We start from the raw sequence: 27,311 nt of genomic DNA, 5'->3' as shown, positions 1-27,311 counted from the left end.
AGGTCACAGGCATGGGGTATGCCCACTGGGTCCCAGGCACCGTGGTCGGTCAGGGCCACCCAGGCCCAAGGAACCTGAGCCAGTGACATGGGGATTTCAGGCAAACCCGTTAGCCCAGTGCATTCACCTGGGATTCCCACCTCACCCATGTCCTGTATTTTACATGGAGGCCAAAGGGGGGGGCACAGCAAGGACACCCAGAGTCCCACCTGCAGCCGAGGCCAGTCCAGGGCAGCACCGGGGCCAGATGGCCCAGCCGTTCCTGCGGTCCCCGCACACGTGGCGTGGGCTGCACTGTGTCCTGCCTGTGTGCTGAGCACCCAGAGGCCTCACAGCCACTCCTTCGGAGGGCGATGCCAGAGTCCTGTGGGGGCAGACGCCAGGGTCCTGGATGGCTCCTGGCAGTGTCCTCGAGGGTAAGGCTGTGCCCTCAGGGACCCTGGGGCCAGGAGGGGCAGTGGGGGCTGGGGAAGGGCAGTGGGAGACCGGGAGGGGCAGTGGGGGGCCCCCTCCTGAGAGGTGCATTGGGGGGCTGGAAGGGCCAGTGGGGGCCAGGGAGGGGCAGTGGGGGCCCAAGGAGGGGCAGTGGGGGGCCAGGGAGGGGCAGTGGGGGCTGGGGAAGGGCTGTTGGGGGGCGGAAGGGTGGCTGCATTGAAGGCCACACTCCCCACAGGATTGGGGTCCACACGCTTGCCAGCTCTGAGCCTGGGCCGTTCACTCCCCCATGCTGACCGCCGGCACACAGGGCCGTGCTGTATCCGAAGGGCCGCGGCCTCTCTGGGCTGGGCAGGAACCCTGCAGGCAAAGTGGGCGGCCGGCTCACGGAGTCAGGGCTGAGGTTGGCCGGGCGGGGTGAGGACTCCATGACCTCATGGCATTGGCTACAGTCCCTCTGCCACACAGACTGGGCGGGAGGGGGGGGGGGGGGCGTGCAGGAGGCGGGCGTCCAGACCAGGCAGCCCTCTGGGAGGCTGCTGCTGACATGAGGGGCTCTCCTGGGCATGAGGTTCTCTGCCCGACCCGGCCTCTGCCCCTTCTTCCTACCCACCCATGCCCAGGACACCCACCCCATACCCCGGGACACCCGCCCCATACCCCGGGACACCCGCCCCATGCCCCGGGACACCCACCCCGTGCCCAGGACACCCGCCCCATACCCCGGGACACCCACCCCGTGCCCAGGACACCCACCCCGTGCCCAGGACACCCACCCCATACCCCGGGACACCCACCCCGTGCCCAGGACACCCGCCCCATACCCCGGGACACCCACCCTGTGCCCAGGACACCCACCCCATGCTGGGGACACCCTCCCTCCCAGGTCGGTGTCCTTGGGGCTTCACTCCCACAGCTTTCTGACCCGCCTCGCCCTGCAGACACTTGGCATGTCCTGTTCTAACCACCTGGTCGCTGCCACCCCACCTGCGTGTCCTCCTGGAGGGCGGGGCCACGGGCACCCATCCCAGGGCCCCACCCAGCCCCAGACATTGGCGAAGTTCAAGAAAAATTTGTTGAATGAACAAGAGGCCTGTAATGGTGGGGGGGGGGGGGCAGTCAGCAGAGGAAATGGAGTGGGTGACGTGGGTGGTTCTTAGTCACCAGGCTGGACAGGGGTGCGTCTGGGGATTCGGGAATGAGAAGTCAGCATTCCCAGGAATGGCAGTTCCTGACATCACCTTATGTGCCTGTCCTAAGTCAGGCTGATGGCCCACGATGAAGAGGACCATTTTTTCTGGGCCAGAGTCATGCTCACAGTCTGGGCTCTTCTGTTTTAAAAAGATGTGATGCTGAGCCAGGGTTCCCTGTGATCAAAAGCAGCTCTGGCCACGCGGTGGTAGATTTTTTTTTTTTTAAATATATTTTATTGATTTTCCACAGAGAGGAAGGGAGAGAGATAGAGAGTTAGAAACATCGATGAGAGAGAAACATCGACCAGCTGCCTCCTGCACATCTCCTACTGGGGATGTGCCCGCAACCCAGGTACATGCCCTTGACCGGAATCGAACCTGGGACCCTTCAGTCCGCAGGCCGACGCTCTATCCACTGAGCCACACCGGTTTCGGCCCGGTGGTAGATTTTATCTTTCTTGAAATACTCCCAGCATTTCTCAGCATCTGCATTCATCTCTGTGTACATCAGAAATGTTGCTTCCTGCCCGGCCAGCGCGGCTCCATGGTTGAACATCGTCCTATGTGAGCCAGGAGGTCGCGGTTCAGTTCCCAGGCAGGGCACAGGCCCCGGTTGCGGGCTCGATCCCCAGTGAGGGGCGTGCAGGAGGCAGCCGATCAATGGTTCTCTCTCATCATTGATGTTTCTATTTTCTCTCCCCCTCCCTTCCACTCTGAAATCAATAAAAATATATTGTTAGAAAATAAAATGTTGTTTCCTAAGGACAATTGGGTTTCGTAGTGCTTATGAGGACCCTTAGCCCGGGCCCGACACCTGAACCCCACTGGGTGCCACTCACATGGCGACACTCCATCCACCAGCCAGTCAGCACCCAGCACAGACGGGCTGCCGGCCGTTGGCATTGGGGCACGCCCGTCCGGACCTGCAGGTGTGGGCGCGGGACTTGCTGGCACTGTGCAGGGTGACTCACCGCCGGGCAGACGGTCCGTCACCACTCCCAGCGGCCCTCTCACTGCCCCGGGCCCCCGGACCTCGCCCCTCCCCCGTGTCTTCTCCAGCGTCTGACGGCACGGGGGTCCATGCTGAGGTTCCGACTCGCAGGGGAGCTGCAGTCCTTCTCAGCGGGGCTCTCCTCGGGGTCAGGGCAGCACACACAACAGGGCTGTTTCCCAAGAACAGCCGCTCATCGCGCCCCCTCCCTCCCCTGGGAAACCAGGGGCTCCGTCCCACACCCTCCAGCTCCTCCCGCTCGTCCTGCTCCAAGGACCGTGAATGGGCAAAGCTGCTCGTTCTCACTGATGCCTGACCGACTGGCAGCCCCCTCCAGCCTGCCGGCCTTGGGGAGGGTCCTCCGGGCCCGCGGACCTCCGGTGGGCGACCACTGCTCTAGGCACTTGGGAGACATCTCATGAGCTGGCATTGCTGGGTGGCTGCCCGGAAGGCTTGGAGGGCTCAGGTGAGTCACGCGGGGCCCAGCAGTTCTGGTTTGCGACGGGGAGGGCAGGAAAGGAGGGTGGAGCCGGGCAGTGGCTGTGAGTCAGGGCAGGACAGCCCGCAGGTGTGCCGGCTGGCAGATGGCTCCCCTGAAGGAGCCTGGGCCCCCAGCTGTAGCCCCCTGAGGGCCTTGTGCCTGAAACCACGTCAGTCACAGGGACTAAGGGTTCAGAGGCTCCAGGTGCCAGCCAACCAGGCAGGTTCACCCCGGCCGCCTGCAGCGCCTGCAGGGGTGGTGCCCAGAGTCCCTGAGGGGCAGGGGCAGGGGCAGGTGGCAGGCTGGGGCCTGCACGGTCTCAGCTCCTGGGAGAGGGGACCCCCTGCACCTGTGGAACCGAGGCTGTCACCCCAGGACCTGTCTCCTCGCCCTTCAGTGAGGTGCTGTGAGGAGCAGGGTGGTAACGGCTGAGCCCGGGGGAGCGAGGAGGAGTCATTTCCTGCCTTGTTTCACGGCTGCTTTCGGCTGAGTCGGGGAGGGAGGCGGCGGGCCCAGCTCTGGGGGTGGGGAGGGCAGGGGTGAAGGAGACAGGTGCCAGCAAGGACTCTGGGGTCCTGCTTGGCAGGTGGTCCTGCCAGGCGGCCAGGGAAGGACATGGGAGAAGGGCCAGCGAGGACAAGCGGGTGATCCGCGGACAGCGCTCCTGCTTGGCCAGCCACAGGGCGGAGGCTGCCGTGGGGTGCACTCAGGAGTGAAGACCGAGTCAGACCCAGAGATGGGCTGGGGGCCGCGGGAGGAGGGTGGGAAGGGCAGAGCGAGGGCTCCATGGGGGCAGGTCTCCGTTCGGAAAGATGGTAGGGGCATGCAGGAGCAGCGATCAGTGGTGCTCTCTCATTGAAGTTCCTATCTCCCCCCTCTCCCTTCCTCTCTGAAATAAATAAAAATATTTTTAATTAAAAGACCCAACTGTTTATCTTCAATCTCTAGCAAGCTGATAGGTGAAAAGTACCACTTGGTTATATCACTTGGCAAACATTATTTTTATTCCTATTGGTGGTGATGTGATTATTGTACTTTTTAAAAATCCTCGCCTGAGGAGATTTTCTCCATTGATTTTTAGAGAGTGGAAGAGTGAGGGAAGGGGAGAGAGAAGAGCCAGAGAGAGAGAGAGAAACATTGCTGTAAGAGAGACACATCTATTGGTTGCCTCCTGCACAAGCCCTAGCAGGGCCTGGGGATTGAGCCTGCCACCCAGGTACACACCCTTCACTGGTAATTGAGCCCAAGACCCTTTGGTGCTCGGGCCGGCTAACCACTGAGCACACTGGCCGGGCTCCCCCAGACTCTCTTTTGGGGCCGACGGGAATCACCGGAGGGTTGTGGCCACAGGACTGATTGAGCAGGTGCAGGGCAGCCTGGGAATGTGCGTTTCTGGCCTCTTCCTGCTGGGGGTGCATGACTGGCCCAAGATAGCCCCTCGGGATGTGAGTCTGTGGGCTGGTCAGGCCCAGAATTGCTTCAGGACCCAGATGGAGGTTGAGGGGATCAGAATACACCCACCCAAACAAGACACTTTGGGAAAAAGATCAGGTTAAGCTGAAGACACTTGAGATTCAGAAGACATAAGAAGTCTGGCCGGTGTGGCTCAGTGGTTGAGTGTCAGCCCATGAACCAGGAGGTCACAGTTCGATTCCCAGTCAGGGCACATGCCTGGGTTGTGGGCTCCATCCCAGTGTGGTGCGTGCAGGAGGCAGCTGGTCAATGAGTCTCTCTCATTATTGATGTTTCTATCTCTCTCCCTCTCCCTCTCTCTCTGAAATCAATAAAAAATATATTTTTTAAAAAGAAGACGCAAGAAAATGGTGCCTCGGGAGATGAGACCAGAAACACTCTCTCCAAGGGAGTTTTACGGACTTGAAGGAGATGGAAGACCACTCAGACCTGTAGACCTGTAGACGACTTCCCAAACTCTCTCACCTGTTCATTCTCCTGAAAACCATTCATCTTTCCAAAAAGTCACTTGTTCCCCCTCAGCTGTGACCTTGGAGTAAGCCCCCATTCTGCCTGGCCCTGTGAGTCACTCATCACCAAGTCGCCACCCACAGCACAGCGATCACCTCAGCGCCTCGCCCTGGGGACCTGTCCGTCGTGGGGCTAACTCCCAGGTCAGGGACGGAACCTACGAGGGCAGAGGGGACGTGTTTTCCTCCCCAGTAAGCTCAGCCTGAGCTCAGGGGCAGGGGCAGGGGCAGGGTTTATGGCCACACCCTGCAGAGAGCCTGGGAGATGCCCCCCATCCCCACCCCCGCCCCGTTTCACAGCCCCCAGGAGCCCACAGCCGGCAGCTCGGCAAGGAGGCGGCTCTGATGGAGGCCACACGGCAACACTGCCTTCGGGGCGAGCTGCCCGCTGGCCAGACCAGCCGAGACCTGGAGTCCCTTCCATTCTGAATGTTCCCCCTTTAGAGGCTTGAGTGGGTGGTAGTGTTGGGAGGCCCGAGCGTCTGTCGATGCTGTGGGAGCCGGGCATGGCGCCAACACGGGGTCTGAGCTGCCAGCGTCCATCTCTGAGGTGGTTTTTTGTTTTGTTTATTTTTTGGTGGATAAAGAAAAATTGAATTTATTTAGGGAAAGAGGATGGGGATGGGACATCCAAAAGGAAGGGCGGTGTAGCACCGAGCCAAGGGGACACGGGGGCGATGCTGGCCGCCCCGACTGGGGTGGCTCCTCATGCGGTGGCTGGCGGGACAGTCCTCAGCAGCCTGGGCCGAGCTGGGCGGGCAGGCGGGCGGAAGGCAGGTGTGCGACGGGCGCCTTCAGGACAGTCCCCGGTCCTCGCAGGGTCTGACTCCTGGGGTCCCGCGTCTTCCTGGCCTGTTGTTCTCCTGTGGCGAGAAGCTCCTCCTACTCGGGTGCCAGTGACACCGAATGTGGGGGTGGAGTCCGTGCTCATTGTCTCGTGAAATCACAGGCTGAAGCCTCTGGCGAAGACGGCTGGTGGGACGGAGGGCTATGGGAGAAGCCATTCCCAGAAAAGGTGCCGCGGGGTTCCAGGAGAGCCAGGGCCCGGAGCCTCCTTTCCCGAGGCGGTGGAGGCCCCGTGGCCACACGCCCCGTGGCGCAGGGACGAGCATCAGGAACCCGCTGCGCCTGCAGACGAGGGAGAGCCACCTCCGAGGGTTAAGGAGGCTGAACGGCCACACCTGGCTTCCGGCAGGTTCCTGCCCTGGACTGTCAGGGAGGCCAGGAGCCCGGGGGTGGCGGGGGGAGCCCCAGGGCCGCTGACTTCTGGCCTCGTTCTGCGGGTGCCAGGAGCTCAGCCCATGAAGACAGTGTCCCTCTCCCCACGCCCTGGGCTCCCACACCCCCAAGTCCGCAGGTCGTCGCCAGGCCTCATAACCCCCTTGACCCAGGGGCTGTGTGGGCACCACTCCCCACCGGCCACCCTCCTCCTCCCAGAATCTGCACTTGCCGCTCCGAATGCGTGTTACCAATTAATAAACATTTTCTAGAAATGCTGCAACTGAAATGATGTGTGTTTCTAAGAGAAGTCGGAAACACTAACTTAGAAATCTGTGGAAACCTGGTCTGTCCTTGCCCGGAATGGCTCAGAGACACTCCAACACATTCCAGAACATACTAGACAAGGTTAGGGCCGTGGAAACCCTCCACCAGGGCCCAGGACATCCTGGGAGAGGCCCAGGGCAAGGCGGGCTCCATCCCTGGTTGAGGGCGTCCTGTGGGCTGAGAACCCGCGAGGAAGAGCTCCAGGAGCAGGTGCCCGCGGCAGGCAGGTGCCCGCGGCAGGCAGGTGCCCGCGGCAGGGACGCTGGGGCCTGGGCCTGGAAACACACGCGGACCCCGAGTCAGGCTTAGCCAGCTTCCCCGCTCGTCAAATATGCAAAAATCTAGTTCATCACAGAATTTGAAATACAAGTGATCAATGAACATAGAAAAGGCACTTGAGCTCCTGGCTGGTGTGGCTCAGTGGACAGAGCATGGGACTGCGGACTGAAGGGTCCTGGGTTCAATTCCAGTCAGGGCACGTGTCGGCGTTGTGGGCTCGATGTCCAGTAGGGGGCGTGCAGGAGGCAGCCGATCCATGACTCTCTCTCCTCATTGTGTTTCTGTCTTCTCTCCCTCTCCCTTCCTCTCTGAAATCAATAAAAATATATATTTTTTAAAAAGGCACTTGAGTCCCGGCCAGTGTTCTCAGTGGTTGGCGTGTCACCCACGCACCAAACGGTCACGGGTTCAATTCCCGTCAAGGGCATGTACCTGGGATGCAGGTGTGATCCCCAGAAGGCAACCGATCTATGTGTGTCTCTCTTGTGTTCCCTCTCTCCCTCCCTTCCACTCTCTCTAAAAATCAATGGAAAAATACCCTTAGGTGAGGATCAACAGCAACAAAAAGCAGATCGTCATGTCCTGATGTGGGAGGTTGTCCATTTTTCGTTATGTTCTAGGAACAGATCTTAAAGACGAGAGCCCGGCCAGTGTGCCCAGAGCGCCGTCCACGCACCGAAGGCCCGTCACCGGCTTGGCCCGCGGCCAGGAGCGCGCAGGAGCCCGGCCCGCGCCTCTCTCACATCAGCGCCGCGCCCCGCCCCGCCCCGGAGGTCCTGGGGGAGAACTAGAAAGCAGAGCGCCAGCCGGCACGGGAACGGAGCCCCACAGCGGGCGGGGCAGACACGGCTCACCTGGAGCCGCGGCGTTGCTCCGGGAGGGCCACCGTCCTGGGGCGGCCCGCGGGCAGGTCGCGTGGCGGGGGCGCCAGGCTCTGCGGATGTTGGTTTGTTTCCAGGGCCGCAGGGCTGGTCCCCGGCGGGAAAGGCTGAGGTCGGTCCGCCGCAGAGCCCACCTCCTTGGCCTGCCTGCTGCCCGGCTCCCCTTCCCGGCACTCGGAGGTTCCCCGCTTTCCTCCGCAAGCAAAGCCCCACTTCCCCACTGAGGCCTGTCAGGGCTGACCTTCGTCCCCACACTGTGTCCCCTTGGACGCCTGACCTTTGACCTCGGGATGGGACTGGAGACAGGTCCCCGGAGGTGACCGGGTGAGTCACCGGGTGCTAGGTCTCCCGCGTGGCCCTGACCCTGCGCCCACCGTGTCCCGGTGGGAAGGGACCTGCGGACACAGAGACGCAGGGAAGGTGAGGGAGACGCGGGAGGAGGCGCCTCTGAGGGAAATCCGCCGGCACCGGCAGCGGGGCCTCGGCCTCCAGACCCGGACCTTCCGCTGCGCGCTCGGCCCTGCGCTGGGGAGCCCGGCGCCATGCCGGCTCTGCGCCCGAACAGGCGGCGCCTGGGTCACTCCTGGCGGTGCTCCTCACGCCCCCCTGCTGGTGGCTCCCCACGCCCACGCCGCGCAGGACTGTCGGTGAGCTGACTGCAGACGCGGTGCTTCCGCATCTTCTCAGCGTCTTCGCCGCCCTGTGCGGGCCTCACGTGTGTAGGACAGCCGTGTCCAGGCGCTGCGGCCCCGGACCTGAGGGCCGGGCCAGGTGGTGCTCGGCCCGCGGGGCCCACAGGGCCGGCCGCACAGCCCAGCCCTCTGACAGAAGACGTGAACTGCTCCGCCGCTGGGCCCGACACAGCCGGCGCCTGGCTTGCCCGGCGGGAGGCGGGAGGCGGGAGGCGGGAGGCGGGAGGGACAGTGTCAGTGTCCGAAGGCGGCCGTGAATGCAGCCGCTGAGCGACGGACCCGCGGGAGCAGAGGTCACGGCCGGCTGCAGCGTCTCCTCCACCTGTCCCGGGGTGGGGCGGGGGCGTGCGGCCTGCTCCCCGCGGCCGGCAGCCCTCTGCTGGCAGGTGGCCGGACAGCCCGCGCTCCGGGTGCAGGAAACGCTGTCCGGTGACCAGATGAGCGAGGAAGAGGGTGAGCGAACGAGAGGCCTGGGTGGCGGGGAGACGGTCCTGCGGCGTGGCCCCGGCACGCGTGCTGCCCGGCGGCGGGAAGCGATGCCGGCGGCCGGCCGGCCGTGGCGCTCACACCGGGCAGAGGAACGGGAGCGCCGGCGCACACAGCAGAGCGAGGCCACCGGTTTGCAGGGTGGAATCTGAGCGCTTTGGTCTCTCTAGCGACGGCCCACTCCGCGAGCTGCAGGGCAATGCCGCCGCCGGGCATCGAGGGAAGTGCAAGCTGTGCTCCGGGAACCTGTGCGCGAAGCTCACGGCAGCTTCACTGGCCTCAGCCGGAACCTGGACCCAGCCGAGCCTGCAGCAGGCGGGGCAGACGCCAGTCGGTTCGGCCACGGCTCGGCGACCCAAAGGATGACCAGGAGGAGTCTCCCCAAAGGCTGCACACCGTGGAGTCCATTTCCACAAAGCGCTTGGAATGACGCCATTGGGGAAATGGAGTGAGAATGGGGGCGCACAGGGATGAGGGCGGGGGCGGGGGTGGGGAGGCGGTGGGTGCTGGACGCAGCATCTTCCCTGTGGTGGATACGTGAACCTACAAGAGATCCAACGAAGGACCTGGTGATGCACTCATACAGGTAAACGGGGCTGGGGCCTGGCTCAGGTGGGTGGGTTGGGACATTGAGCTATAATTTTGCACGATGTCACCATTGGGGGAAACTGGGCAAAGATCTCTGTGTGACTTTTGCTTTGTTCTTTTTGTTTGTTAATCCTCACCCGAGGATATTTTCCCATTGATTTTTAGAGAGAGTGGAAGGAGGAAGAGAGGAAGAGAGAGAGAAACATCGATGCGAGAGAGACACAGCGATTGGTTGTCTCCCGCATGAGCCCCAACTGGGACCAGGGATAGAGCCTGCAACTCAGGTACATGCCCTTGACCGGAATCGAACCCAAGACCCTTCAGTCCTCAGGCCGACGCTCTATCCACTGGGCAAATGGCCAGGGCTTTGTGTGATTTTTTTTACAACTGCATGTGAACCTACACTTATTGCAATAAAAAAAGCAAAACCCACAAAACCATTGCACTATATTCCTAGGACTGGTGTCCTGAAGCCACAGGACTTGGTTCCCTCAGAGTCCTGAAGGCCAGAATTGGGGTGCTGTGGGTGGGCACCTGCTGGGGTTCTGGGGAGAAGCTGTTCCCAGCCTGTCTCCTAGATTCTGGGGGTGGCCAGACCCCTCACGCCAACTTCGCCTCTGTTGCCAGGGGGCCACGCCCTGTGTCCCTGTGTCTAAGCTCCCTATCAGGCCACCGTCCCTGGGTTTAGCATGACCCTCTTAACTTGATCACACCTGCAAAGGCTTTATTTCTAAACTAGAGGCCAGGTGCACGAATTCGTGCACGGGTGGGGCCCACCCAGCCCAGCCCCAATCCGGGTGGATCACGGCTGGGCCTGTGGGAGAGGAGATGGCAGGAGGTTGGTTGGCTGAGCAGAGGGGCCCCGGGCAATTGGCCGGGAGGCCCCTCCCCTGATTGGGGTTGGGGGGGCCGATTGGGGGTGTGGCCAGCCATGGGTAGGGGCTGTGGGCGGTTGGCTGGCCAGCCCCACCCCCAAGTGGGGTGGGGGGTGCTGATTGGGGGCCAGCAGCCTAGGGGAGGGGCTATGGGTGGTTGGCCGGCTGGCCCTGCCCCCTATTGGGGTCGGGGTAATGGGGGGGGCAGCCAGGGGGAGGGGCTTCAGGCCAATCAGGGTGGTGGGGGCCCATTGGGGGTGGGGCCAGCCAGGGGAGGGGCTGCAGGAGGTTGGCCAGCCAGCCCCACCCCCTATTAGGGTAGGGGAGCAATCAGGGGCAGGGCCAGCCAGGGGGTCGGGCTACAGGCCTAACATGGTGGGGTGGGCCGATTGGGGGTGGGCCTGGCCTGGGGGAAGGGGGTGGGGCATTTGGCCGCCTGGCCCCACCCTTGATCGGGGTGGGAGATCCTGGTAGTGGGCAGTACTTATTAAAGGATACTTTTGAGAACAGTAACTGGGAAGAATGGGAAAAGAGCAGGTTTGAGCAAAGGAATAAGTAAAGCTGCAATGCTGGCCAGAGATCAGCCTCAGCGAACCACATAGAGAGCTCCTGGGTCAATGGGAAAAAAGGAGACATATGTACCTGATCAGGTCAGTTCACTGGCCAGAGTGGGCATCATAGCAACCAGTCATTACAGTCATTACAGCGTTACAGTCGCTGGCTTTTTAGATACATAGACTAGTGGCCCGTTGCACGAAATTTGTGCATGGAGGGGAGAGGGGTTCCTGTCGAGTAAGAATCCCTCCACATTCTGCGTGGAGTAGGGTTCGGTATCTGAAAGAGGAGCCGCACAACAAATGAGAGAAAAAGACACAAGATAATTTTGCAATATTGGGGGACCAGGTGGGCAGGTCCCGAAGGACTTCCTCCGATGCTCAGGCCGTTCCAATCTTTTATTGATCTGGAGTAGCCCTTAGGGTAAGGAGGTTTCAATGACACACTGATCAGCAAACAATTTCCAGGAATAGACAAAGTATCTGATTAGCTCATCAATAGATTTCCGGGAGTAGGCAGAGTATCTGATTAACAATAATCAACAAGGATCTACATAAGTATCTAAGGAATTAAGGGAACTAAGGTGGGGATGCTTCAACTATTATTACCTAAATTAACTGGGTGGTGCACAGTTCTGACCTTTGCTAGAACTTCAAAGGTTACTAGCTTTTGGGGGGTCTCTGTCTAAACTCAGCTAGTGAAGACAATGAATGGACTCCGGCAGATTCCCTCAGCCCAGCCTGCACCCTCTCCAATCAGGGACCCCTTGGGGGATGTCCAACCTCCGGTTTAGGCCCCATCCCAAACCGGCAGTCGGACATTCCTCTCACAATCTGGGACTGCTGGCTTCTAACCGCTCACCTGTCTGCCTGCCTGATCGCCCCTAACTGCCCCCCCTTTGCTGGCCTGATCTCATCCCTAACTGCCCTCCCCTGCTGGCCTGATCTCGCCCCCAACCACCCTCCCCTGCTGGCCTGATTGCCACTAACTGCCTCTGCCTTGGCCCCCACCACCATGGCTTTGTCTGGAAGGAAGTCAGACGTCTGTAAGATGACCGGTCGACCCAGTCTAATTAGCATATTACCCTTTTATTAGTATAGATTATATAGGATAGGATTGCTTAAATGAGGGGAGAGGGAGCCTTTTTCAGCAGGAGGAGATGCTCTTGGCAGACAAAAACACATATCTGGACTGATAGCCAGCCATATGCACTATATTGCCAAACCGGTCATTAAAAAATTGTAGCACTGCCCTAACTGGTTTGGCTCAGTGGATAGTGTCAGCCTGTGGACTGAAGGGTCCCAGTAGGGAGTGTGCAGGAGGCAGCTGATCGATATTTCTCTCTCATCAATGTTTCTATCTCTATTCCTCTCCCTTCCGCTCTGTAAAAAATCAATAAAATATATTTTAAAAAATTGTAGCACTTTCTTTTTTTTTTTTTTTAAATAGTTGGGTTTATTTCCCTTTTCTTTTTTTTAATATATTTTATTGATTTTTTTACAGAGAGGAAGGGAGAGAGATTGTTAGAAACATCGATGAGAGAGAAACATCGATCAGCTGCCTCCTGCACATCTCCTACTGGGATGTGCCCGCAACCCAGGTACATGCCCTTGACCAGAATCGAACCTGGGACCTTTCAGTCGCAGGCTGACGCTCTATCCACTGAGTCAAACCGGTTTTGGCAAATCGTAGCACTTTCTTATACCTTACACCAGTGGTTGGCAAACTCATTAGTCAACAGAGCCAAATATCAACAGCACAACAATTGAAATTTCTTTTGAGAGCGAAATTTTTTAAACTTAAACTATATAGGTAGGTACATTGTTATTAACTTAGTTAGGGTACTCCTAAGGCTTAGGAAGAGCCACACTCAAGGGGCCAAAGAGCCACATGTGGCTCTCGAGCTGCATTTTGCCAACCATGGCCTTACACCAAACAGTGCTGCCCTTAAAACCCCTCCTCAGCCCTCACCTTAGATTCTGCTGTCACAGTTCACCCAGATTAGGTTCTGATTGGTTGGTTTCTATGCCAGTCAGCATCAAAAGCTCCACCTCCTAGGCAGCCATTGGCTCCTGGCACTTCACCCAGATTTGGTTCTGATTGGTCAGTTTCTATGCCAGTCAGCGTCTCTGGGCCTATCTCTGGTCCTGATCAAAGAGGCGGGGCTTATCAGCAGCCCCCCCCCCCCCCCCAGGCCCGGAGAGAAACAGGCATGGCTGCTGGTGAAGCCAGGAGAGAAAGAGCGAGGCAACAGCTGATCAACAGCTGCCACGAAGGCTATGGATCAGAGCCTGCCTCTCTCTCTGCAGGCCTCTCTCTGGACCTGATCCGCAGCCCCCTCGGAAGTCAGTGCTGGTGGCGACCCAGCACTGACTTCTGGTGTTCGGTGGAGCCTTTGGTTGTTGTGGATGTTACGAACCCTGAGTCTTTATATATATAGATAGATAAGGCCCCATTCACAGGCACATGTACTTCCATATTTCTGTGGGAAGGACATAATTCAACCCCAAGAACCAATCACAGGTTCGTTTCTTTTCTTTTTTTAACTTGGTTTTAGACAGAGAGGAAGGGAGAGGGAGACAGAGATAGAAATGTCAATGATGAGAGAGAATCATAGGTTGGCTCCTCCTGCACGCCCCTTACTGAGGATCAAGCCCACAACCCTGGCATGTGCCCTGACCGGGAACTGAATCCTGACCTCCTGGTTCCTAGGTCGATTCTCAACCACTGAGCCACACCAGCTGGGCCAAACTCATTTTTAAATGTTACTGAATTAATAGAGGTTTTGGGCCCCTTGGAACTGTCTTCATCAATAAATAATCAGATTATAATGCTGCTACCTGAGGGGCCATGATAATTTTGGGTATTAAATGTGGTTCTCATAGTCCAGTGGTTCTCAACCTGTGGGTCGCGACCCCTTTGGCGGTGGAACTACCCTTTCACAGGGGTCGCCTAAGACCATCCTGCATATCAGATATTTACATGACGATTCATAACAGTAGCAACATTACAGTTATGAAGTAGCAACGAAAATAATTTTATGGTTGGGTCACAACATGAGGAACTGTATTTAAAGGGCCAGAAGGTTGAGAACCACTGTCATAATCAGATATGGACGTGCGATGCCCATGGTACCTGCGGTGAAGGTAATATGTTCCCTGCAAACCTTGGCAGGATGGCTGGGGGCAGGGCCAAGACCTGCCGCGACAGTGATGCCCAGGAGCTGGCTCCTGCCTGGAGCAGCGCTGTCCCCGAGGGCCCTCAAGCCGCCTGGACCACTAGTGCCCAGATATCATTCGAAAAGGGAAGGTCCTGCAGGGGCGTGAATGGGCCGCGCATCTCCTCGGTGGAGACGCCATCAGCCATCTGGGGCTCCCGCAGGAAGATGCTTGCTGGATTCTGGCTCCCAGGAGCCTCGCGGCTCTGCCGGGCTCTGAGCTTTCGGTGGGGCAGTGTCAGGGCACTGCCTGGCGGGGGGGGGGGGGGGGGGGGAGGGGGAGGGGGGAGCCGGGCCTCCTTAAGAGCCATCGGTAACCTCCATCACGGGTGCTCACTCACCTTGCCCTGCGGTGGCTGCCAGGTGCTCAGTGTCACAGCCTGCAGAGGCCATTGGCATGACAAATGGCGGAATGGGATTTGGGGACCGAGGCAGTGGGCACTTCAATTCCCACGATGCCAAAGTGCCCCTCTTTTCTTTTTTTGAATGGGAGCAGAGCTTATTTATTTATTTATTTATTAAATAGATTTTATTGATTTTTTACAGAGAGGAAGGGAGAGAGATAGAGAGTTAGAAACATTGATGAGAGAGAAACATCGATCAGCCGCCTCCTGCACATCCCCCACTGGGGATGTGCCCACAACCCAGGTACATGCCCTTGACTGGAATCGAACCTAGGACCTTCCAGTCCGCAGGCCGACGCTCTATCCACTGAGCAAACCGGCTTCGGCGCCAAAGCGCCCCTCTTAAGCATGAGCTATCCTGGCAGCTGGGCCCAGGCAGGCTTAGGGACAGAGCTGGGTGGCCAGGACCCCCAGCATCCCAGGACCCCCCAGCACATAGCCAAGAGCAGGCAGGGGCTCACGCTGCTGATTACACGCCAGCCTCACAGAGCACATTCAGTCCGCAGGCCGACACTCTGCCCACTGAGCCAAACCAGCGAGGGCAGCAGCTGCGTTTTGCTGAGAGTGTGAGGATGCTGGCTTTCCATGCGTTTGGTGGGATTGTAAATTAGAACCTGTGGGGGAAGGCACCCCAACTCAGTGTATTAAAACCCATAAGGTACCTGTTTGACGGCCCCAAGACTCTATTTTAGGGATTTATCCTTAGGAGAGAGTAGGAGGTAATTTTAGAAGCGGATATAATTGTGACTCACAGGGACATGGAATTAATGCATCCAGACTGCCTCCGGCTCACTAAGACATTGCAGCTGCTTCCCAGGGCTTCCAGGAACCAGGCCCCACTGGGAATAATTAATTTGCATTTCTATGGACACAAATCCTTTGCATTATGAGTTTTGTTTTTTAAATATATTTTTATTGATTTCAAAGAGGAATGGAAAGGGAGAGATAGAAACATCAATGGGAAGAACCAAGATGGCGGCATAGGTTAACGCTGGAGTTTGCTGCTTTGAACAACTACTTCAAAAGTGAAACCAAAAAACGGAAGGGACATCACCCAGAACCACAGGAACGCTGCCTGAGTGGAAGTCCTACAACTAGGAGGAAAGAGAAACGCATACGGACACTCAGAGGAGGCGCAGTGCTGAAGTCAAATTCTGAGGTGCGGAGTGCGTGGAGCGGGCTGGCGGCGGAGGGCGCGGTTGGCGTTTTCAATCGGGAGGGAGTCGCAGACTCTGAGCTCCAGATCCGGGCGAGTCTTTAGGGACCCAGACTCAAACGGCAGAAGCGGGACTGTCTGGCTTCGGTCAAGCGAGTGCAGCTTTCTCTCTGAGCTTTGCTGGGACTCAGAGAGGCAGAGCCCCTGGGGACAGGACTGAGAGCCGCCATAACTGCTCTCTCCGGCCCACCCTGTTGATCCTGTGCGACCCGCCCCGCCCAAGCCCTGCACACAGGCATTTGCCGGATAGCCTCAGGCAAACGCCAGATTAGCACCTCCCTAGAGGACAGAAGTTCTCTCACTGCTGACACAGCTGATTCTCATAGCCACTTGGCCTGGAGGTCAAACCCTCCCTGGAATTAGCTACAACAATCAAGATTTAACTATAAGACTGTGAACAAAGACCACTAGGGGGTGCACCAAGGAAGCATAACAAAATGCGGAGACAAAGAAACAGGACAAAATTGTCAATGGAAGATATAGAGTTCAGAACCACACTTTTAAGGTCTCTCAAGAACTGTTTAGAAGCCATCGATAAACTTAATGAGATCTACAAGAAAACTAATAAGACCCTCGATCTTATATTGGGGAACCAACTAGAAATTAAGCATACACGGACTGAAATAACGAATATTATACAGACTCCCGACAGCAGACCAGAGGAGCGCAAGAATCAAGTCAATGATTTGAAATGCGAGGAAGCAAAAAACACCCAACCGGAAAAGCAAAATGAAAAAAGAATCCAAAAATGCGAGGATAGTGTAAGGAGCCTCTGGGACAGCTTCAAGCGTACCAACATCAGAATTATAGGGGTGCCAGAAGATGAGAGAGAGCAAGATATTGAAAACCTATTTGAAGAAATAATGACAGAAAACTTCCCCCACCTGGTGAAAGAAATGGACTTACAGGTCCAAGAAGCGCAGAGAACCCCAAACAAAAGGAATCCAAAGAGGACCACACCAAGACACATCATAATTAAAATGCCAAGAGCAAAAGATAAAGAGAGAATCTTAAAAACAGCAAGAGAAAGAAACTCAGTTACCTACAAGGGAATACCCATACGACTGTCAGCTGATTTCTCAACAGAAACTTTGCAGGCCAGAAGGGAGTGGCAAGAAATATTCAAAGTGATGAATACCAAGAACCTACAACCAAGATTACTTTATCCAGCAAAGCTATCATTCAGAATTGAAGGTCAGATAAAGAGCTTCACAGATAAGGAAAAGCTAAAGGAGTTCATCACCACCAAACCAGGATTATATGAAATGCTGAAAGGTATCCTTTAAGAAGGGGAAGAGGAAGAAAAAGGTAAAGATACAAATTATGAACAACAAATATGCATCTATCAACAAGTGAATCTAAGAATCAAGTGAATAAATAATCTGATGAACAGAATAAACTGTTGATTATAATAGAATCAGGGACATAGAAAGGGAATGGACTGACTATTCCTGGGGGGGAAAGGGGTGTGGGAGATGCGGGAAGAGACTGGACAAAAATCGTGCACCTATGGATGAGGACAGTGGGTGGGGAGTGAGGGCGGAGGGTGGGGCGGGAACTGGGAGGAGGGGAGTTATGGGGGGAAAAAAAAGAGGAACAAATGTAATAATCTGAACAATAAAGATTTAATTTAAAAATAAATAAATAAATAAATAAATAAATAGCTCTGTGATGAAAAAAAAAAAAAAAAAAAAAAAAAAAAAAAAAGAAACATCAATGATGAGAGAGAATCACTGATTGGCCTCCTCCTGCACACCCCACCCTGGAGATAGAGCCCACAATCCATGCCCTGACCGGGACTCGAACCGTGACCTCCTGGTTGATGGGTCTATGGTCAGCCACTGAGCACGCCAGTGGGGCACATTGTAAGTTTGTTACAATTACAGAGTCACAATACAGTGCACAGACAATGAGAGGCATGAATATCTGATAGGTGAGGTCCAGGGCATCCTGTAATCACTTTCCACCATTTCAACGCCTTTTACAATCTTTTCTTCTTCATTTTTTAAAATTTATTTTTTATCTTTTAAAATATTTTTTTAATTGCTTTTAGAGAGAAAGGAAGGGAGAGAGGGAGAGAAGCATTGATCTGTTCCCTCCCACATACACACAATCAGTGATCGAACATGGAACCTGGGCGCGTGCCCTGACTGGGAATTGAACTGGTGACCTCCAGTGGACAAGGTGCCTGCCACTCAGCCTACGGAGCCAAAGGGCCAGGAAGCTGCTTCTTTAAATGAAGTGGTCTCCTAGCTTTTTCTAACCCAGCCAGGGCTCCAATATCTCCGGCAGCTATGATCTTACAAACTTGAGAAGGCGGAGGTCCTGGGCAGCGTGGCTCAGTTGGTTTGCCAGTGTCCCATGCACCAAAGGGTTGCCGGTTCGATTCCTGGTCAGGGCACACGCCCTGGTTGTGGGAGGTACAACATATTATAAGGGGGAATTTAGAAACAGCTGAAGTGTCTACCAGTGAGAAACTGGTTTGTAAATGCCGGTATTCCCCAGGAGCCGTCGGCGCCATCCCTGTGGTGACAACACAGTGTCCCCGCTGTTCTCCTCAAGCGCCTGGTGCTGGGCTGGGCGCCCTGTGCTGGGAAGGAGCGCTGGGTGCTGGACAGGAGTGCTGGGTGCTGGGCTGGGCGCCCGGTGCTGGGCTGGGCAGGAGTGCCGGGTGCTGGGCAGGAGTGCCGGGTGCTGGGCAGGAGTGCCTGGTGCTGGGCAGGGCTCTGGGTGCTGGGTGCTGGGTGCTGGACAGGGCTCTGAGTGCTGGGTGCTGGGTGCTGGGCCGGGTGCTGGGCAGGGTTCTGAGTGCTGGGTGCTGGGTGCTGGGCAGGGCTGTGAGTGCTGGGTGCTGGGCAGGCTGCATCGCCGTCTCCATGCTCCTCTGAGCTCGGGGTGTGTGCAGGTGCCGCTCCATGATCTGCACCCCAATTGGAAATGCAAACAGCTCCAACAAGCAGTTGTTTTCCTAACAGGCTGTGAGCCCTAACCCGATCCGGTGGTTTCTAGGCCGTGGGGAGGTCCCCGCAGCTCCCCGCACGGCCCTGGGTGCCACAGGTGCACTTCATCCCTTTTCCATTCAGGATGGTTCTGAACTTCCAAGTGTATTTTGCCTCCGGAGTTTCACGAAAGAACACGTCGTTTGCGTCTTGTTTAACAGACACAAGACTATGTGGCCCCGGCACATTCCGCACGTGGGCTCAGGTGGATGGTGACTCCTTTTTCTTTTTTAAATTTATTTTATTGATTTTTTTACAGAGAAGAAGGGAGAGGGATAGAGAGTTAGAAACATCGATCAGCCGCCTCCTACAAACCTCCCACTGGGGACATGCCCACAACCAAGGTACATGCCCTTGACCAGAATTGAACCTGGGACCTTTCAGTCCACAGGCCGATGCTCTATCCACTGAGCCAAACCGGCCAGGGTAGATGGTGACTTCTGATGGTGTTGACAGTGATCCCAATATTCATGTCCCCCCAGAGCCTCAGAATGGTTTCTTATTTGGAAATGGGGACTTTGCAGATGTAATTGGTTAGGATGAGGTCATCCTGGCCTGGCCGGGGTGGCTCAGTGGTTGAGAATCAATCTATGAACCAGGAGGCCAGGGTTCGATTCCTGGTCAGGGCACAGGCCAGGGTTGCAGGCTTAATCCTTGGACGGGGGTATGCAGGTGGTAACCGACAGAGGTTCTCTCTCATCACTGCTGTTTCTCTCGCTCTCTCCCTCTCCCTTCCTCTCTGAAATCAATACAAGTGCGTTTAAAAAAAGATGAGGTCATCCTGGATTAGAGTGACTAGTGTTGCGAAGAAAAACTGCCTTTCAAACACCCTGCGCACTGCGGGCCAGTCTACGATGCCACCTCACAACACTCTGGTCCCCAATTGTGTGTGGAGTTTCCACATTGGCAATTCCGTGCCACCAGCTGGGTGGCCAACCAGTTTAACTCAATTCTGACTCTATCTCCCTGCCCCGCCCCACTTCAGCTGCGGCCTCAGGTTCCAGTTGTCACCTGTGCTGACCAAGGGGCCGAGGCCTGGAAGTTCTCGCGCCTCCTCTGGGGTTCGATGAGTTTGCTAGCAGCTCAGAACTCAGGAAACAGTGCACTGACCAGCTCGGAACTCAGGAAACAGTGCACACTGACCAGCTCGGAACTCAGGAAACAGTGCACTGACCAGCTCGGAACTCAGGAAACAGTGCACACTGACCAGCTTGGAAATCAGGAAACAGTGCACTGACTAGCTCGGAACTCAGGAAACAGTGCACACTGACCAGCTCGGAACTCAGGAAACAGTGCACACTGACCAGCTCGGAACTCAGGAAACAGTGCACTGACCAGCTCGGAACTCAGGAAACAGTGCACACTGACCAGCTCGGAACTCAGGAAACAGTGCACACTGACCAGCTCGGAACTCAGGAAACAGTGCACTGACCAGCTCGGAACTCACGAAACAGTGCACTGACCAGCTCGGAACTCAGGAAACAGTGCACACTGACCAGCTCGGAACTCACGAAACAGTGCACTACCAGCTCGGAACTCAGGAAACAGTGCACACTGACCAGCTCGGAACTCAGGAAACAGTGCACACTGACCAGCTCGGAACTCACGAAACAGTGCACACTGACCAGCTCGGAAATCAGGAAACAGTGCACTGACCAGCTCGGAACTCACGAAACAGTGCACACTGACCAGCTCGGAACTCAGGAAACAGTGCACACTGACCAGCTCGGAACTCAGGAAACAGTGCACTGACCAGCTCGGAACTCAGGAAACAGTGCACTGACCAGCTCGGAACTCAGGAAACAGTGCACTGACCAGCTCGGAACTCAGGAAACAGTGCACTGACCAGCTCGGAACTCAGGAAACAGTGCACACTGACCAGCTCGGAACTCAGGAAACAGTGCACACTGACCAGCTCGGAACTCAGGAAACAGTGCTCTGACCAGCTCGGAACTCAGGAAACAGTGCACTGACCAGCTCGGAACTCAGGAAACAGTGCACTGACCAGCTCGGAACTCACGAAACAGTGCACACTGACCAGCTCGGAACTCAGGAAACAGTGCACACTGACCAGCTCGGAACTCAGGAAACAGTGCACACTGACCAGCTCGGAACTCAGGAAACAGTGCACCGACCAGCTCGGAACTCAGGAAACAGTGCACCGACCAGCTCGGAACTCAGGAAACAGTGCACTGACCAGCTCGGAACTCAGGAAACAGTGCATGACCAGCTCGGAACTCAGGAAACAGTGCACACTGACCAGGTCGGAACTCAGGAAACAGTGCACTGACCAGTTCAGAACTCAGGAAACAGTGCACTGACCAGCTCGGAACTCAGGAAACAGTGCTCTGACCAGCTCGGAACTCAGGAAACAGTGCACTGACCAGCTCGGAACTCACGAAACAGTGCACTGACCAGCTCGGAACTCAGGAAACAGTGCACACTGACCAGCTCGGAACTCAGGAAACAGTGCACACTGACCAGCTCGGAACTCACGAAACAGTGCACATTGACCAGCTCAGAAATCAGGAAACAGTGCACTGACCAGCTCGGAACTCACGAAACAGTGCACACTGACCAGCTCGGAACTCAGGAAACAGTGCACACTGACCAACTCGGAACTCAGGAAACAGTGCACTGACCAGCTCAGAACTCAGGAAACAGTGCACACTTACCAGCTCGGAACTCAGGAAACAGTGCACACTGACCAGCTCGGAACTCAGGAAACAGTGCACACTGACCAGCTCGGAACTCAGGAAACAATGCACACTGACCAGCTCGGAACTCAGGAAAAAGTGCACACTGACCAGCTCGGAACTCAGGAACCAGTGCACACTGACCAGCTCGGAACTCAGGAAACAGTGCACACTGACCAGCTCGGAACTCAGGAAACAGTGCACACTGACCAGCTCAGAACTCAGGAAACAGTGCACTGACCAGCTCAGAACTCAGGAACCGTGCTCTGACCAACTCGGAACTCAGGAAACAGTGCCCTGACCAGCTCGGAAATCAGGAAACAGTGCACACTGACCAGCTCGGAACTCAGGAAACAGTGTACACTGACCAGCTCGGAACTCAGGAAACAGTGCACACTGACCAGCTCGGAACTCAGGAAACAGTGCACACTGACCAGCTCGGAACTCAGGAAACAGTGCACTGACCAGCTCGGAACTCATGAAACAGTGCATACTGACCAGCTCGGAACTCAGGAAACAGTGCACACTGACCAGCTCGGAAGTCAGGAAACAGTGCTCTGACCAGCTCGGAACTCAGGAAACAGTGCTCTGACCAGCTCGGAACTCAGGAAACAGTGCTCTGACCAACTCGGAACTCAGGAAACAGTGCACACTGACCAGCTCGGAAATCAGGAAACAGTGCACACTGACCAGCTCAGAACTCAGGAAACAGTGCACTGACCAGCTCGGAACTCAGGAAACAATGCACACTGACCAGCTCGGAACTCAGGAAACAGTGCACTCTGACCAGCTCGGAACTCAGGAAACAGTGCACACTGACCAGCTCGGAACTCAGGAAACAGTGCACACTGACCAGCTCGGAACTCAGGAAACAGTGCACACTGACCAGCTCGGAACTCAGGAAACAGTGCACACTGACCAGCTCGGAACTCAGGAAACAGTGCACACTGACCAGCTCGGAACTCAGGAAACAGTGCAAACTGACCAGCTCGGAACTCAGGAAACAGTGCACACTGACCAGCTCGGAACTCAGGAAACAGTGCACTGACTAGCTCGGAACTCAGGAAACAGTGCACACTGACCAGCTCGGAACTCAGGAAACAGTGCACCGACCAGCTCGGAACTCAGGAAACAGTGCACACTGACCAGCCCGGAACTCAGGAAACAGTGCACACTGACAAGCTTGGAACTCAAGAAACAGTGCACTGACCAGCTCAGAACTCAGGAAACAGTGCACTGACCAGCTCGGAACTCAGGAAACAGTGCTCTGACCAGCTCGGAACTCAGGAAACAGTGCACACTGACCAGCTCGGAACTCAGGAAACAGTGCACAATGACCAGCTCGGAACTCAGGAAACAGTGCACAATGACCAGCTCGGAACTCAGGAAACAGTACACTGACCAGCTCGGAACTCAGGAAACAGTGCACAATGACCAGCTCGGAACTCAGGAAACAGTGCACACTGACCAGCAGGAACTCAGGAAACACTGCACACTGACCAGCTCAGAACTCAGGAAACAGTGCACACTGACCAGCTCGGAAATCAGGAAACAGTGCACACTGACCAGCTCGGAACTCAGGAAACAGTGCACACTGACCAGCTCGGAAATCAGGAAACAGTGCACACTGACCAGCTCGGAACTCAGAAACAGTGCACACTGACCAGCTCGGAACTCAGGAAACAGTGCACTGACCAGCTCGGAACTCAGGAAACAGTGCACACTGACCAGCTCGGAACTCAGGAACCAGTGCACACTGACCAGCTCGGAACTCAGGAAACAGTGCACACTGACCAGCTCGGAACTCAGGAAACAGTGCACACTGACCAGCTCAGAACTCAGGAAACAGTGTACTGACCAGCTCGGAACTCAGGAACCGTGCTCTGACCAACTCGGAACTCAGGAAACAGTGCCCTGACCAGCTCGGAAATCAGGAAACAGTGCACACTGACCAGCTCGGAACTCAGGAAACAGTGCACACTGACCAGCTCGGAACTCAGGAAACAGTGCAAACTGACCAGCTCGGAACTCAGGAAACCGTGCTCTGACCAACTCGGAACTCAGGAAACAGTGCTCTGACCAGCTCGGAACTCAGGAAACAGTGCACACTGACCAGCTCGGAACTCAGGAAACAGTGCACACTGACCAGCTCGGAACTCAGGAAACAGTGCACACTGACCAGCTCGGAACTCAGGATACAGTGCACTGACCAGCCTGGAACTCAGAAACAGTGCACACTGACCAGCTCGGAACTCAGCAAACAGTGCACTGACCAGCTCGGAACTCAGGAAACAGTGCTATGACCAGCTCGGAACTCAGGAAACAGTGCGCTGACCAGCTCGGAACTCAGGAAACAGTGCACACTGACCAGCTCGGAACTCTGGAAACAGTGCTCTGACCAGTTCGGAACTCAGAAAACAGTGCGCTAACCAGCTCGGAACTCAGGAAAACGTGCACACTGACCAGCTCGGAACTCAGGAAACAGTGCACACTGACCAGCTCGGAACTCAGGAAACAGTGCACACTGACCAGCTCAGAACTCAGGAAACAGTGCAAACTGACCAGCTCGGAACTCAGGAAACCGTGCTCTGACCAACTCGGAACTCAGGAAACAGTGCTCTGACCAGCTCGGAACTCAGGAAACAGTGCACACTGACCAGCTCGGAACTCAGGAAACAGTGCACACTGACCAGCTCGGAACACAGGAAACAATGCACACTGACCAGCTCGGAACTCAGGATACAGTGCACTGACCAGCCTGGAACTCAGAAACAGTGCACACTGACCAGCTCGGAACTCAGCAAACAGTGCACTGACCAGCTCGGAACTCAGGAAACAGTGCTCTGACCAGCTCGGAACTCAGGAAACAGTGCGCTGACCAGCTCGGAACTCAGGAAACAGTGCACACTGACCAGCTCGGAACTCTGGAAACAGTGCTCTGACCAGTTCGGAACTCAGAAAACAGTGCGCTAACCAGCTCGGAACTCAGGAAAACGTGCACACTGACCAGCTCAAAACTCAGGAAACAGTGCACACTGACCAGCTCGGAACTCAGGAAACAGTGCACACTGACCAGCTCGGAACTCAGGAAAAAGTGCACACTGACCAGCTCGGAACTCAGGAAACAGTGCACACTGACCAGCTCGGAACTCAGGAAACAGTGCACACTGACCACCTCGGAACTCAGGAAACAGTGCACACTGACCAGCTCAGAACTCAGGAAACAGTGCACTGACCAGCTCAGAACTCAGGAACCGTGCTCTGACCAACTCGGAACTCAGGAAACAGTGCACTGACCAGCTCGGAAATCAGGAAACAGTGCACACTGACCAGCTCGGAACTCAGGAAACAGTGTACACTGACCAGCTCGGAACTCAGGAAACAGTGCACACTGACCAGCTCGGAACTCAGGAAACAGTGCACACTGACCAGCTCGGAACTCAGGAAACAGTGCACTGACCAGCTCGGAACTCATGAAACAGTGCACACTGACCAGCTCGGAACTCAGGAAACAGTGCACACTGACCAGCTCGGAAGTCAGGAAACAGTGCTCTGACCAGCTCGGAACTCAGGAAACAGTGCTCTGACCAGCTCGGAACTCAGGAAACAGTGCTCTGACCAGCTCAGAACTCAGGAAAAGTGCTCTGACCAGCTCAGAACTCAGGAAACAGTGCTCTGACCAGCTCGGAACTCAGGAAACAGTGCTCTGACCAACTCGGAACTCAGGAAACAGTGCACACTGACCAGCTCGGAAATCAGGAAACAGTGCACACTGACCAGCTGAGAACTCAGGAAACAGTGCACTGACCAGCTCGGAACTCAGGAAACAATGCACACTGACCAGCTCGGAACTCAGGAAACAGTGCACTCTGACCAGCTCGGAACTCAGGAAACAGTGCACACTGACCAGCTCGGAACTCAGGAAACAGTGCACACTGACCAGCTCGGAACTCAGTAAACAGTGCACACTGACCAGCTCGGAACTCAGGAAACAGTGCACACTGACCAGCTCGGAACTCAGGAAACAGTGCACACTGACCAGCTCGGAACTCAGGAAACAGTGCAAACTGACCAGCTCGGAACTCAGGAAACAGTGCACACTGACCAGCTCGGAACTCAGGAAACAGTGCACTGACTAGCTCGGAACTCAGGAAACAGTGCACACTGACCAGCTCAGAACTCAGGAAACAGTGCACCGACCAGCTCGGAACTCAGGAAACAGTGCACACTGACCAGCCCGGAACTCAGGAAACAGTGCACACTGACAAGCTTGGAACTCAAGAAACAGTGCACTGACCAGCTCAGAACTCAGGAAACAGTGCACTGACCAGCTCGGAACTCAGGAAACAGTGCTCTGACCAGCTCGGAACTCAGGAAACAGTGCACACTGACCAGCTCGGAACTCAGGAAACAGTGCACAATGACCAGCTCGGAACTCAGGAAACAGTGCACAATGACCAGCTCGGAACTCAGGAAACAGTGCACACTGAACAGCTCGGAACTCAGGAAACAGTGCACAATGACCAGCTCGGAACTCAGGAAACAGTGCACACTGACCAGCAGGAACTCAGGAAAGAGTGCACACTGACCAGCTCAGAACTCAGGAAACAGTGCACACTGACCAGCTCGGAAATCAGGAACAGTGCACACTGACCAGCTCGGAACTCAGGAAACAGTGCACACTGACCAGCTCGGAAATCAGGAAACAGTGCACACTGACCAGCTCGGAACTCAGAAACAGTGCACACTGACCAGCTCGGAACTCAGGAAACAGTGCACTGACCAGCTCGGAACTCAGGAAACAGTGCACACTGACCAGCTCGGAACTCAGGAACCAGTGCACACTGACCAGCTCGGAACTCAGGAAACAGTGCACACTGACCAGCTCGGAACTCAGGAAACAGTGCACACTGACCAGCTCAGAACTCAGGAAACAGTGTACTGACCAGCTCGGAACTCAGGAACCGTGCTCTGACCAACTCGGAACTCAGGAAACAGTGCACTGACCAGCTCGGAAATCAGGAAACAGTGCACACTGACCAGCTCGGAACTCAGGAAACAGTGCACACTGACCAGCTCAGAACTCAGGAAACAGTGCAAACTGACCAGCTCGGAACTCAGGAAACCGTGCTCTGACCAACTCGGAACTCAGGAAACAGTGCTCTGACCAGCTCGGAACTCAGGAAACAGTGCACACTGACCAGCTCGGAACTCAGGAAACAGTGCACACTGACCAGCTCGGAACTCAGGAAACAGTGCACACTGACCAGCTCGGAACTCAGGATACAGTGCACTGACCAGCCTGGAACTCAGAAACAGTGCACACTGACCAGCTCGGAACTCAGCAAACAGTGCACTGACCAGCTCGGAACTCAGGAAACAGTGCTCTGACCAGCTCGGAACTCAGGAAACACTGCGCTGACCAGCTCGGAACTCAGAAAACAGTGCACACTGACCAGCTCGGAACTCTGGAAACAGTGCTCTGACCAGTTCGGAACTCAGAAAACAGTGCGCTAACCAGCTCGGAACTCAGGAAAACGTGCACACTGACCAGCTCGGAACTCAGGAAACAGTGCACACTGACCAGCTCGGAACTCAGGAAACAATGCACACTGACCAGCTCGGAACTCAGGAAAAAGTGCACACTGACCAGCTCGGAACTCAGGAACCAGTGCACACTGACCAGCTCGGAACTCAGGAAAGAGTGCACACTGACCAGCTCGGAACTCAGGAAACAGTGCACACTGACCAGCTCAGAACTCAGGAAACAGTGCACTGACCAGCTCGGAACTCAGG

General features: G+C 55.9%; 1 long non-coding RNA gene across 1 annotated transcript; it reads right to left on the bottom strand.

Annotated features, from left to right (window-relative positions):
* Positions 1-5,633: 5,633 nt before the first annotated feature.
* Positions 5,634-8,691, bottom strand: LOC118679448. The gene is made up of 2 exons (XR_004975252.1): positions 7,761-8,691; positions 5,634-6,210 (listed from the first exon to the last, which is right to left on the bottom strand). It is a non-coding gene; the product is annotated as an uncharacterized LOC118679448 (long non-coding RNA).
* Between the last annotated feature and the right edge of the window lie 18,620 nt (positions 8,692-27,311).

The sequence above is a fragment of the Myotis myotis genome, unplaced genomic scaffold (assembly GCF_014108235.1).
Source record: "Myotis myotis isolate mMyoMyo1 unplaced genomic scaffold, mMyoMyo1.p scaffold_m19_p_25, whole genome shotgun sequence".
NCBI classification, from domain to species: Eukaryota; Metazoa; Chordata; class Mammalia; order Chiroptera; family Vespertilionidae; genus Myotis; species Myotis myotis.
The sequence above is the reverse complement of the archived record's forward strand: the minus strand, read 5'-3'. Positions and strand labels throughout refer to the sequence as shown.